Consider the following 13,266-nt stretch of genomic DNA (forward strand, 5'->3'; position numbering starts at 1 on the left):
TTGTTACAACAGCCCTAGGAAACTAATACAGCCTCCCATTCACTTCTTGAGTTGATAAATTATCCTAAAGATTTGAAGCCCATTCAGTTGCATAGATGCTTTCCTTTTGTTTGTTCCCTCTGAGGTTTTCAAACTTCAGTGTATATAAACAAAAGTATATGTGTGTATATATATATATATATGTATGTATTCTGTAGGTGGTTTAGAGGATTTTTTAAAATTGAAGTGTAGTTGACTTACAATATTGTGTTCATTTCAGGTGTACAGCAAAGTGATTCGGTTACATTGCAATACATATATATATATGTATACATCTATATTCTTTTTTAAATTTTTTCCATTGTAGTTTATTATAAGATATTGAATATAGTTCCCTGTGCTATACAGTAAATTCTTGTTGTTTGTGAGGAGTTTTTCAATAGATAATTTTCGCTGTAATTTTTTTCATTTCTTATTTGTTCATTTAGAATGTGACCGCTAAGCTTCTTTGTCTTGTATTTCTTTTTGCTTTCTCTCCCCTAGGCAATATACCTCCAGTTTTTGTTGGAATATTTTCCTAGACCATTTGCCAACCAAATGTGTTCTCCTTTGAATATATTATAGTAGATCAGTGTCTCTCTTAAAATGTGATACTCGGAACAGTGATTATAGTGGGACTGTTATCTTCCTTTTCTTTGGATATGAGCACTGTACTTCTATCAGTGAAATCTAACTTTGCTTTTTTTTAAGCAGCCACACAGCAGTTCTTTAATTGAAAACCCACATCTTTTTTTTTTTTAATGGATAGCTCCTAAGTCCAATTTTATACCTTTTTAAAAACACCAAATTATAGGTGTTTTAAGACACCTAAATAATAGAGTGTCACATTGCTCCTATTAATTTTTTATTGTGTGCAACTAATAGATAAGTAAGTCCTGGAGACCTAATATACAGTACAATGGTTATAGACACAAAACTCTATTATAAACTAAAAAAAAAATTAAAGTTGCCAAGAAATGAGATCTCAATTGTTCCCAACACTAGGAGAGATGATAATTATGTGACTGGGTAAAGGTGTTAGGTAACGCTACATTGGTAATTATAATGCAATATAAATATATCAAAGCAATACGTTGTACTTTAAACTTACAAAATGTTGTATGTCAAATATATCTCAATAAGAAAAAATTGAAAAAATGTATTTTCTCTTAATCTCTCTCTCTCTCTCCTCCAGCTTGTTGGTCCCGTGAGAGTGGTCTCCCCATTTACAGGTATCATCTCCAGATTCAATAAGTAAGTTTGCCTTTTAAAAATATTCATGAATATCGACTTTCTTCCTTTAGGTCTGTGCCATGTTTTTGCATTTAAGTTTGACTGGGTATTCCGTCTTCCATCTATTTGTGTGGCTCTTGTGGGAGTTTTGCATTTTATTAAATACATTGCTTTCTTTAGATGCTGCCTTCTCTTTCTGTCTCTTGAGGAGAATCTGTGAATTTTTTTTTTTAGTCAGAATATTATTAAGACAGACTTAATGCCTCTGGATTGTACCAATCTTTTAAGAATAACAATGTAGGGGCTTCCCTGGTGGCGCAGTGGTTGAGAGTCCACCTGCCGATTCAGGGGACATGGGTTCGTGCCCCAGTCCGGGAAGATCCCACATGCTGCGGAGCAGCTGGGCCCATGAGCCATGGCTGCTGAGCCTGCGCATCCGGAGCCTGTGCTCCACAATGGGAGAGGCCACAACAGTGAGAGGCCCGCGTACTGCAAAAAAAAAAAAGAATAACAATGTAATAATAATATTATATTTATATGAAGGGAGCTGGTAATAAAATTTCCTAATAATTATTGGGTTTCTTATTTATGAAAAATAATTTATTGAGATGGAAGTCACATATCATAAAATGAACCATTTTAAAGCAAACAATTCAGTGGCAGCAAGTACATTCATAATGTTGTGCCACTGCCACCTCTGTCTAGTTAAACATTTTCATCACTCTGAAGTAAAACCGCCTACCCGCTGAGCATTTTCTCCCTCTCCTCCTTCCCGTTACCCCCTGGCAACCATCAATCAGCGTTTTGTCTCTATGGCTTTATCTATTCTGGATATTTCATATAAATGAGATCATACAGTATGTGACTTTTGTTTGGCTTCTTTCTCTCAGCATGGTTTGGAGGATCATGTTGTAGCATGTTTCAGTACTTTATTGCTTTTTATGACTGCATAATGTTCCACCGTGTATTTGTCCATTCATTTGTTGATGGTCGTTTGTGCTGTTTTCACCTTTTGGCTACTGTGAATAGTGCTGCTATGAACATGCCTGTGTATGTACTTGTCTTAGCACTATCTTATAAACTGTGCCTTTTAGGATTTGGAAAACACGATCACTCTTTTTGTAGAAAACCTTTATTTGGGTGACTGTATAATTTGTAAATAGAATGATACCACCACAGAAGTTTCTTGCATTTTGTAGGGCTTGCTCTCCCCTGGATTATGTTCACATTTCTGGGACATATTTCAAGCTGAGTGAGTACATCACCATCATCATCTCCCTCCTGATGTTGGTGATGGTAGCTATCATTTGAAAGCCTATCATATAATAGATACCATTATTATCCCTATTTCACAGAAGGAGAAATGGAGGCTTATGAAACTTAAGCACCTTTCCCAAGTGATAGACTAGTGATAGAGCTAGGACTAAAACCCAGGTCATAGTGACTCTAAAACTTGAGGTATGTGACAATTATGTGCCTGAGTTTCCTATCTTTCATGAAGTTGACTTTTTCCCCCTAATTATCGTGGATAGCTACTGACCATCAATAATAATAAACTTTCAATCAGTCAGTCCTGAAATCAATTTAGTGGGTCAAAAACCTCATTAAAAATGGAAATGGATGGAATAAGATGGAAAATATCATGTAGTAAGGGTATTATTTTATGAGACTTTCATTTGTCATGTGTGTGTGTCACGTATATGTGTGTCTGCATGGGGTCATGACATAAAATGTATCTCTTATTGTGGGTTGCAGTCAAAAGAGTTTGAAAAAATGCTCTAAGCCACTCAGGTTCATTTCCCCCCTGAACATTTGAACTTTTATGCACCTAAGCAGTTTTTGCTGCCTTCTTCACTCTCAAACATCCTCTTATCCTCCAAGTTCACAAATTACTGAAGTACGACATTTTTTTACCCCTTCATAGCCATCACTGACTGATCCTACATGTAATTTTACAAAATTGCAGGGTGTATGCCTTTGAAGTTCCGTTCCCCTTTGTAATTAAATAACACACACGTAAAAAAGTGCACATTTATTAAGCGCTTTAATAAGTGATAGCCCACATCGATCCCATTCAACACAAACAGACTATTTGTGCTCGTTTGTCACTTACTGGTGCCCACATCAGACGGGCAAGACACAGGAGAAGACATCTTCCCTGCTGTTTGTCACATAGTGTAAATGCAATTCAGGGGCGCTGGTCCCCAGACAGCCTCCGGGAAGGGCTCCTGTGGATATACAGATGATAATTCCACATGGTAAATATTTGGTTTTCTTCACGCCAGTAGCAATTCATAGCAGTCCTCTGGGGACCCTTTCAAAAGCCAGTTTGAAAATTTGTTCCTTAAAAGAACAGTTTTTAAAAAAATGAATAATGAGAATATATTAAAAATGCCACGTTGTTGGTGGGAAAGCCCCAAAGCAGTCTTTTAATAAACTGGAGTGAATTATAACTTAAATCCTACAAAATAGAATTAGGATTTTACATTTTTATTTGTTTCAATGCAAGAATTCAGTCTCTCATTGAAACGTAAAAAAAAAAGTCATACAGAAAGTTCAAGGGATTCTTGAACCGTAGGGACGGTTGTGGAGAATGATCATTGAGTATATGTTGTTGAAACGCCCTTTGCGTGTAAAACACCGTACCGAGTGTTGAGAAAAGGGAAGAAGTATGATATAGCATGCTGCTTCAGGAAGCTAGCCAACAGAAAACTCCTGTGTGTTCGTAGGATCCATTTAAAGGCAGTTCATCAAGATCTTGCATGTAATTAATGGTAGAAAAGTAGAACCGTAATGTCTGTTAAAAAGGGAATAGTTAAATACATTTTGGCAGAATCATGTAATGGATAGCAGAAAGCTATTAATAAGAAAGAGGTAGATCTTTAAGAAGACTGAGAAGAAAACTTTATTGTGAAGAGACCATGCTTCTGAAGAACTTGTTTCATTCACTTGTTTTTCCAGCTCTTAGAACAGTCCCTGGCATATAGTAAGTGTTTGGTAAATATTTATTGAATGAATGAATGATAATATGATAGCATTTTAATAAAAATAAATGAGGGGTATCCACATACATGGGTAGACATCAAACTGTCAAGAGTGGTCAACCTGAGGAGTGGGCTTGGGGTCAGGGAAAGGCAAGTTGTGGGAGAGCAGAGATCATATCTCATTTGGGTCCCAGTACCTTTAAGAGCACCTAGCATGTTATTTGCTTACCATGGAGAATAGAGAAATAGTAGTAATAGCTAACACTGACTATTTACTTACTGAGTGCTATACTCCATGCTGAGTGCTTTATGTATGTCTCCTCGTTTTATGCTCACAGCAATCCTTTAAGGTCAGTATTATTTTTACCCCCATTTTACAGTTGAGGAAGCTGAAGCTGCAAGGTCTGTAAGTGACTCATCTACTGACAAACAGCTAGTAAGTAAAGGAACCAGGTTGAACTGTGGCAGTCTGGATCCAGCATCTGTGTGTCTAACCACTGGGCTCATAACCTGTAGTTGCCTAACTCATTCTTATATTCTAAACAGGGACTACAAGGATGCCTTGAACATGGTGCTTGTATCAAACACTGTTAGCTGCTTAGCTTACATAGCAGCTGTTTCTTACTTCTTCCTAAGTTTACAGACTCCCCCACCCCCAATTTTGTTCAGGCTACAACATACTCTGGAAATAATGAACCACTCCAGAGTCCAGGGTCTAAACCTACTTTGGTAATTCCTATTTGCTAGGGAGGTTTAGGTGTGGCCATGTGACCAAGCTGTGGCTAATTAGGTGTAAGGAGAAGTCTCCTGGGAGGGCTTTTGCTTCTGAATAAAAAGAGATGGTAAGGAGATCAACTCCTTTCCTCTGGTCTTAAATTTGGTTGTGTGAAGATGTGATGTTTGCAGCTAAATCAGCCACATTGCTTGAAAAAGGAAGGCCAAATATAAAAAGATAACATGGTAAGGACCGCAGATCAGAAAGGTAGAGAGAGTCTGGGTACTGGTTGATATTGGTAAACCTCTGCGTCAGTCCTGAAATTGCCAGAAACAGAATTAAATCGTGAAATTGTGCAAGCCATATCCACTGTTATTTGTGGCTGAAAGGAATTCTATACAGTGCTCTAAAAAAGCCTTGTTGAATTGAAAGTATTGATGAATTCAAGGAGGTGACATAAGCTATATTCATAAAAGATAACTAACAATGCAAGACTTTGTGTGTTGAGTATCAACTGAGTAACATAGCCTGGTGGGCCTATCAAGAAGGTCTTCGTGGAAGAGAGAAAATGTGAAGTGAACCTTGAAGGCTAGTAATAGTAAAGGTGTGGAGTTAATAGTTAGTTGTGCAAAAAAAGTCACTTTAGGTTTTGATATCATTGGTCTCATTTTTGAGACTATTCTTGATAGCAGAAAACACAATATTAGTTCATTCTAGCTGTACTAAGTCAAGTCAGGATTTTCTGCTTTCCTTCCTTATCTCTAGGACATCCAAGTTCTGAAGGGCTCGTGTGGTATCATGGACTTATCTGGTGTTTGTGCATGACAGACAGACAGCCTGTCTGTCTGTCTTATCATCCCCTCATTTTTGGACTACACAGGAAGGGGCCAAATGCAGGGCTCCTTCGCAGAGATGGGGAAGCTGAGACCTATAAAACTTAATGCCTCCCCTAAGTCATACACCAATAAGCGATAGAACTGGAAATAAAAGCTCTTTGGAAGTGTTCACATCTTTTGCATCCCCTTTAACTCTTCTCCTTGCCCAGTGCCCAGAGAAGTTTTTTTTTCTTCTCATTGTGTCAGTAAAAAAGTAGCTAAACAGTTGTTTCCCACAAAACATTTGTTTGCGTTAGGACTTTTGCTTTTGGAAACTTAAGGTTGACCTTTATCTTTCTTTGTGTTTCTTCATTGTCTACCTTTCCCAGAGAGAAAGAAGACCAAGATCTTGTTTAAACAGAAGAATGATGAAGGGGAAAACATCATGCTCTGACAAAGAGAAACAAAAGTAAAATATTTTACTGATTAAATCTCCAAAATGTAATTTTGCCATAGAGGAACAAGTAGAATGATTTGTTTTGCCTGGTCAGATCTTGGTTCTCCTCTACTTCACTGGTTGCTCCTTCTCATTCTCTTTTGGGGGTTCTCCTTCTTCTCCCTCACCGCTTATTGGAGTACTTCGGGCACAGTCTTAGCAATCTCTACTCCTCTTCTAGAGGTGCTTGTCCAATCTCATGGCTTTAAGCAGCTGCATGTGCTGTCAACGTGCAAATTTATATCCTTTGCTCAGTACCCCATCTTTGAGCTCCTGTATCTGGGATCCTCACCTGGCTGTCTAATAGACATCTCAAGCCCAACCTGTGCAAAAGAAACTCTTGATCTTCCTCCCACAAACGTGCCCTATTCACATCTTTCCCAATCTTCCAACTGCTTAGGCCATAAACTTTTATCATCCTTGATTTCCTTCCGTATCTCATACCCACATCCAAAGCATCAGCAAGTCTTGTAGGTACTATCTTCAAAAGGTATCTAGAATCTAACCACTTCTCACCACTTCTGCTATTACCACCTTAGTCCAACCTTCTGTCATCTCTGATGTATGTGATTGTGGAAACCTACCTACTGGTCTCTGTGCTTCCATTCTTGCTTATCCCCATAGTCTATTCTCAAACAGCAGCCAGAGTCATACAAGATCACGCTACTCTTCTGCTCAAAAAGCTCCATTGACCTCCCATCTGACTCAGAGTAAAAGCTAAAGTTTTTATTTAACTTTAATTTTATTTAAAGTAAAAGCCTTTACTTAATTCATACCCTTATTACCTGGCTGACTTTATTTCCTTTTACTTTTCTACTTGATCATTCGGCTCCATAAATTTCCTCTCTTTTCTTCAAGATGTCAGAATGCTCCTCTCTCAGAAATCTGCATGTCTCACTCGCCGCTTAGCTGCAAGTCTTTCTCAATTAAGACTTCCCTTGACCTTCCTACTTAAAATTGCAGACCCTTCCCTGTTGCCCCCAATGCTCCTCTCTGTTCTGTTATTTTCCATAGCACTTACCAGCATCTAACATACTATATGACTTACTATTAAGTTTATTGATTATTGTCTGTCTCCCCTGAGAAGAATGCAAACCCCATGAAAGCAGGTAGTTTTGTCTCTCTTGTTCACTGATGTACCTATGGCGCTTAGAACCCTGCTTAGCACCCAGAAGATGGGCAATGACTATTGTAGAATGAATAAATGAATGAAAAGAATCTGTATTTCTCATTGTTCTTCTCTGATGTTGCCATTATTATTATTATTAACTGTTTTTGCCTGGTAGGGGGAAATATAGGTTCAAAATGCGGATTTTCATGGAGACTCAAAGCAAACAGTGGGTAAAGGAGATATGTTTGAACTCTTCCAGGCGTCCTCACGTCAGAACAGGTACACACATGCCTACCATGCTTGCTTTTGACATCTGCGTGAAAGGAAGGTGGTCCTGCTTGTGTATGACAGAGAGAAAGGGAACTCTCTTACCCATGCTTTGTTTCATGACTGCAGTTCTCATTCTCCAGACACTCCTTGGTCTGTGACACTAACTAGAATATAGGAATAGGTGATATCGAAAGTATTTAAGTCAGAAAGAGAAAAACAAATACCGTATGCTAACACATATATATGGAATCTAAAAAAAAATGGTTATGAAGAACCTAGGGGCAGGACGGGAATAAAGACGCAGACCTACTAGAGAATGGACTTGAGGACGTGGGGAGGGGGAAGGGTAAGCTGGGACGAAGTGAGAGAGTGGCATGGACTTATATATACACTATCAAATGTAAAATAGATAGCTAGTGGGAAGCAGCCTCATAGCACAGGGAGATCACCTCGGTGGTTTGTGACCACCTAGAGGGGTGGGATAGGGAGGGTGGGAGGGAGGGAGGGAGGGAGGGAGACGCAAGAGGGAAGAGATATGGGAACATATGTATAACTGATTCACTTTGTTATAAAGCAGAAACTAACACACCATTGTAAAGCAATTATACTCCAATAAAGGTGTTAAAAAATAATAATAATTTGTCAGCGTCAACACATTGTCTAGTTGACTCTGTCTCAGAATTTATGGGCAAGAGGCCCTGTAACACATTGAAAAAAATTAAAACATTACTTCCTTTCTTAACCTTCTCTGCTAGGTTCATCCTAGCCAAATCGTAGGAACTGGCCCTCCATCATTAGGAAGCTTCTGTTTTCTCATACCCCGGCGAACTAGAGCAGAGCTTCTCAGACTTTAATGTGCACGCGTATCACCTGCGTGTTTGTTAAAATGAAGAACCTGATTCATTAGGTCTAGGTAAGGCCTGAGAACCTGCATTCTATCAAGCTCTCAGATGATGCCATTCCTACTACTCTGTGGAGCACACTGAGTAGCAAGGCAAGGACTTTGTTTAAAATCTCTGTCTTGGGCTTTTTCTTCTCAGTTTCCTTAGAAGCCGGGCTTGAATGGGGAGGACTCTCACCATCAGTCATATCCACTGCATCAAACTTTGGGATAATTTTCTATTGTCTTTTTCTTCTCATTTTATATATGGATTATGTTTTTGGTTCTCTCTTTTCTCCTGTTGTTTCTCTGGCTGTCATGAGCTGGGAATGTGCCACTGAAAAAAGGTGGCACATGTAATTCATTGTGATAGTGCACTCTTTTATTGTAATGCAATTAGCAGTGGACATGTCTGGTTTTACTCTGGGATAGCAGCATGGAGGGAGCTATTTAAATTAGTGAAAAAGTATTAATGGTGAAAAATGTAATTAATACAAGGCTGCTGTGTTGAATAAAATCCCATTGTGTGTGGCACATGTGTGCTTGTGTGTGTTATGCCAGACAATGGTAACTGTAACAACTGTTCCCAGTGTTCATTTGCTGGCTGTCCCCTGTGCTGATTTCTGTCTGCTGGTGACGTGGGTGTCAGAGGAGGAGTAATGAGAATCATTATATTCCTCAAAGATCCATTTTTCTGTAGTGCAGAGAAAGGTCTTAGATGTCCAAGCAGCGATAGCAGCTAAACATAGTAGCTAGGGACCTTGAGTTGACCATCAGAGCCCTCATTAGTGCAAGAGGTGGAACTTTTCTTAATAGAAATTACTGTAAATGGATATAGGAGTCATGGGGGTAATCGACTAACCAAGGCTTAAGCATGTTTGCAGAAAGCAAAAGCCACAAAACAGTATGCCTTCCCCCATTATTCCCTAAACAGAAGTGAGTGACAATTGCTGGCAATCCATCTCGGATGAAGAAAAGAGCTCTTTAGGATGTCAAGTTGCATGGAAATTGTAATGAGGATACTGATGCTCATTGGATCTGGTAGATTATGTCTTTTATGTGAGTTGGGTTATTTTCCAAGAAATCATATTTTACCTATTTTAAACCTTCTGTAGTTGAGCTGTATTGACGATACATCTCGGTAGGATGCTGTCTTCTAGAGCTTCTTGGAGAAAGTTCTGCTATTCTTTCTGCTTCTGGGTTTGAAACGTGGCTTTGCTTTACTATCTGAAATTTTAAAGTGTAAGCAATAGTGCCACCCAATGGTGTCTCAGCAGCCTTTTGATGGAGAAGAAAATGGAATTTACTTTTAGGAGATCAATTTCATGAAGCTCTATGTTCGAATGTGACTCCCAGGACCCATGGATTATGTCTGTCTCTCAGTGGAGATCCAGGTTCTCTAATTCTTGTCTTCATTGGGAAAAGTGACCTTGGTGGAATTCTCTAGCCTTGTCAATCCAGAGTCACATGCCTCCTGAAAATGGGGAAATTATGCCTGCTATGTTCTCCTAACTTTGAGGATTAGACACTTTCATTCTTGAAAAGTATAAACCTGGTTTTGAATAAAAAGCACTGATTTGGTATTGCCCCATCAAAGCACTGTAGTTTGAGTACATTCACCACCATTAAAAATCCCATCTCCACGACAGACAAGGGCTTAATCTCCAAAATGTACAAACAGCTCATACAGCTCAGCAACAAAAAAACAAACGACCCAATTGAAAAATGGGGAGAATACCTTAATAGACATTTCTCCAAAGAAGACATACAGATGGCCAGTAGGCACACGAAAAGATGCTCAACATCACTAATTATTAGAGAAATGCAGATAAAAACTACAATGAGGTACCACCTCACACCTATCAGAATGGCCATCATTAAAAAGTCTACAAATAACAAATGCTGGAGAGGGTGTGAGAAAAAGGAACGCTGCCACACTGTTGGTGGGAATGTAAGTTGGTGCAGCCACTATGAAAAACAGTGTGGAGGTTCCTGAGAAAACTAAAAACAGAACTACCATATGATCCAGTGATCCCACTCCTGAGCATATACCTGGATAAAACTATAATTCAAAAAGATACATGCACCCCTATGTTCATAGCAGCACTATTTACAATAGCCAAGTCGTGGAAACAACCTAAATGCCCATCAACAGATGAATGGATAAAGAAGATGTGGTACATATATACAATGGAATACTACTCAGCCATAAAAAAGAACAAAATAATGCCATTCACAGCAATATGGATGCAAATAGAGATTATCATACTAAGTGAAGTAAGAAAGAAGGAGAAAGACAACCACCATATGATATCACTTATATGTGGAATCTAAAATATGACACAAATGAACTTATCTTCGAAACAGAAACAGACTCACAGACATAGAGAACAGACTTGTGATTGTCAAGGGGGAGGAGGGGTGGGGGAGGGAAGGATTGGGAGTGTGGGATTAGCAGATGTAAACTATTATGTATAGAATGGGTAAACAACAAGGTCCTACTGTATAGCACAGGGAACTATGTTCAATATCCTGTGATAAACCATAAAGGAAAATAATATATATAAAAAGAACATCTATATGTGTATAACTGAGTCACTTTGTTGTACAGCAGAGATTGGCACATTGTAAATCAACTATATTTCAATAAAAGAAATAAAATTTGAAAAAAATCCCATCTCCAAACCTAATGCTGCATTATGTAGCAGGCTGCATGCATTGGGCCTTGTACAACTCCAGTTCTTTAAGTATTTATAATTGGAAGTGAGGTGTGGTAGACTGCTGTGGATGACTGGTGCTCATGCTATTCCCTAAGGTCTTTGGTGAACCTCCAGTAGCAGGACACGTTAAGAAAAATGGACTTTTACTGAAGATTTCATGAGGAAATAGGGAAGATGATTTGCATCAGGGACCACACATTAGAGAACTAATAAAACCCTCATCCCTATTCTGTCCTCTGCCAGTGACATTGTCATTCCCCCCTCTTACTCCAAACAGCCTCTGAAGACTATTATCCAGCCTATTCAGCTTGTGTCCCCAATTTATAGACCCTTGTCAACAAAACCAAACCCTGGAATTAGCCCCAGAGTGATCATCAAGCACCTCCTGGAGGCCTCCTTCCTCATCAAAGCTTCTAATTTAGTTATTCATCCTAGTAAACAATTTTGGTGGTGGGTGGGCTCTCCTGGTAAGTAGATATTTCTCTATATTGTTACATAAGGTATACCACACCTACTTCCAAAAATGATTGTGAACCATTAAGAGGTTCAGATATATCTGGAAATATACATGAGTAGTTGATTACATAGTCCAATAGCAGACATCATTCAGTTTGTTACTGATTGTCCTGTTGCCTTCTGGTACCTCCTTCAAGAATGTCCTTCGGTCTCTCCAAGTGGAAGTATGTGATCAGTTCACCTTTCTTCAATCTCTTGGCAACCCCCTTCCTATATTCCTGCTGAGGCCACCAGTTAGCCCTTTCTTCCTGGAAGCACTCTTAGGTTCTCTCCCTCTCCAGGATTTCTTAGACTTCCCAGTTGCTGTTACACTTGAAAGGTGATAATGAATGACAATGATGTAAATGTGTCATGGCTGCAGGGATATTTGCATTTAAATGGGGACTCTAACGTTTACACAAGTCTGTGTATTTTTAATTAATTGATTAATTAATTTATTTATTTTTGGCCGTGCTGCGAGGCTTGTGGGATCTTAGTTCCCCGACCAGGGAGTGAACCTGGGCCCCCAGCAGTGGAAGTGTGGAGTCCTAACCACTGGATCACCAGGGAATTCCCCACATTTACACAAGTCTGAACCCTAAGGGATGACCTCTTGAGGAGAATTTCAGTCTTGGGGGAGGGCCAATGAGGCAAGCGCTTGGCTGCACGTAACCAACATTGTACGTGGATGCCCCTACTCCTGGGTGAGGGCTAGATGCACTTCTCAAGATGGCTGGGTGAGTGAGAACGCAAGTGGAAGCTGAAAAAAAACACATGTGCCAGTACAAAATCTATATTTGATGCTTGCATGAACCACAACAAGGGTTACAAATGTAGTCACATCTCTTTGACTACCTTGTTCACTGTTGTATCCCTAGGGTTTTTTAAAACCACTTTATTGAAGTGTGATCGTTATACAGAAAGCTGTACATATTTAATGTATACAACTTGATGAGTTTGGAGATAAATATACACCTGTGAAACCATTCCCACAATCAGTGTCATAAACATATCCATCACTTCCAAGCGTTTCCTCCCACGCTCTTTACTTACTTATTTTTGTGATAAAAACACTTAACGTAAGAGCTACCCTTTTGGCACATTTTGAAGTGTGCAATGCATTGTTGTTAACTATAGACCAGCAGTCCACAACCTTATGGCACCAGGGACTGGTTTTGTGGAAGACTTTTTACACGGCCTGGGGGTGAGAGTGGGGGTGGGGGATGATTCAGGCGGTAATGCGAGCAATGGGGAGTGGCAGGTGAAGCTTCACTGGCTCTCCCACCGCTGACCTGCTGTGTGGCCTGGTTCTTAACAGGCCTCGGCCGGGTATGGGTCTGCGGCCTGGGGGTTGGGCACTCTTGCTATAGGCACTGTGGCGTACAGTTGATCTCTACGACTTATTCATCTTGCGTAACTGAAACTTGGTACCCTTGACCAGTACTTCCCTGATTCTCCCTCCTCCCCTAGATTTTGAACAGGGCCTGGCATATAGTAAGTCCTCAATAATTATTTGTAAAATGAATGGA

The 13,266-nt window shown here is 39.5% G+C and overlaps 1 long non-coding RNA gene across 1 annotated transcript in view; it reads left to right on the forward strand.

Annotated features, from left to right (window-relative positions):
- The window catches only part of LOC149749712 (uncharacterized), a 35,992-nt gene extending 23,067 nt beyond the window's left edge, over window positions 1-12,925 (forward strand). The window contains exons 2-3 of the long non-coding RNA XR_016392836.1: window positions 1,214-1,272; window positions 6,155-12,925. This is a non-coding gene — a long non-coding RNA (uncharacterized LOC149749712). The remainder of the gene's footprint in view (window positions 1-1,213; window positions 1,273-6,154) is intronic.
- Window positions 12,926-13,266: the final 341 nt, after the last annotated feature.

This window comes from Delphinapterus leucas, chromosome 3 (assembly GCF_059928025.1).
Source record: "Delphinapterus leucas isolate spDelLeu-1000000601 "Yukka" chromosome 3, BTC_Dleu_Yukka2, whole genome shotgun sequence".
Lineage (NCBI taxonomy): Eukaryota > Metazoa > Chordata > Mammalia > Artiodactyla > Monodontidae > Delphinapterus > Delphinapterus leucas.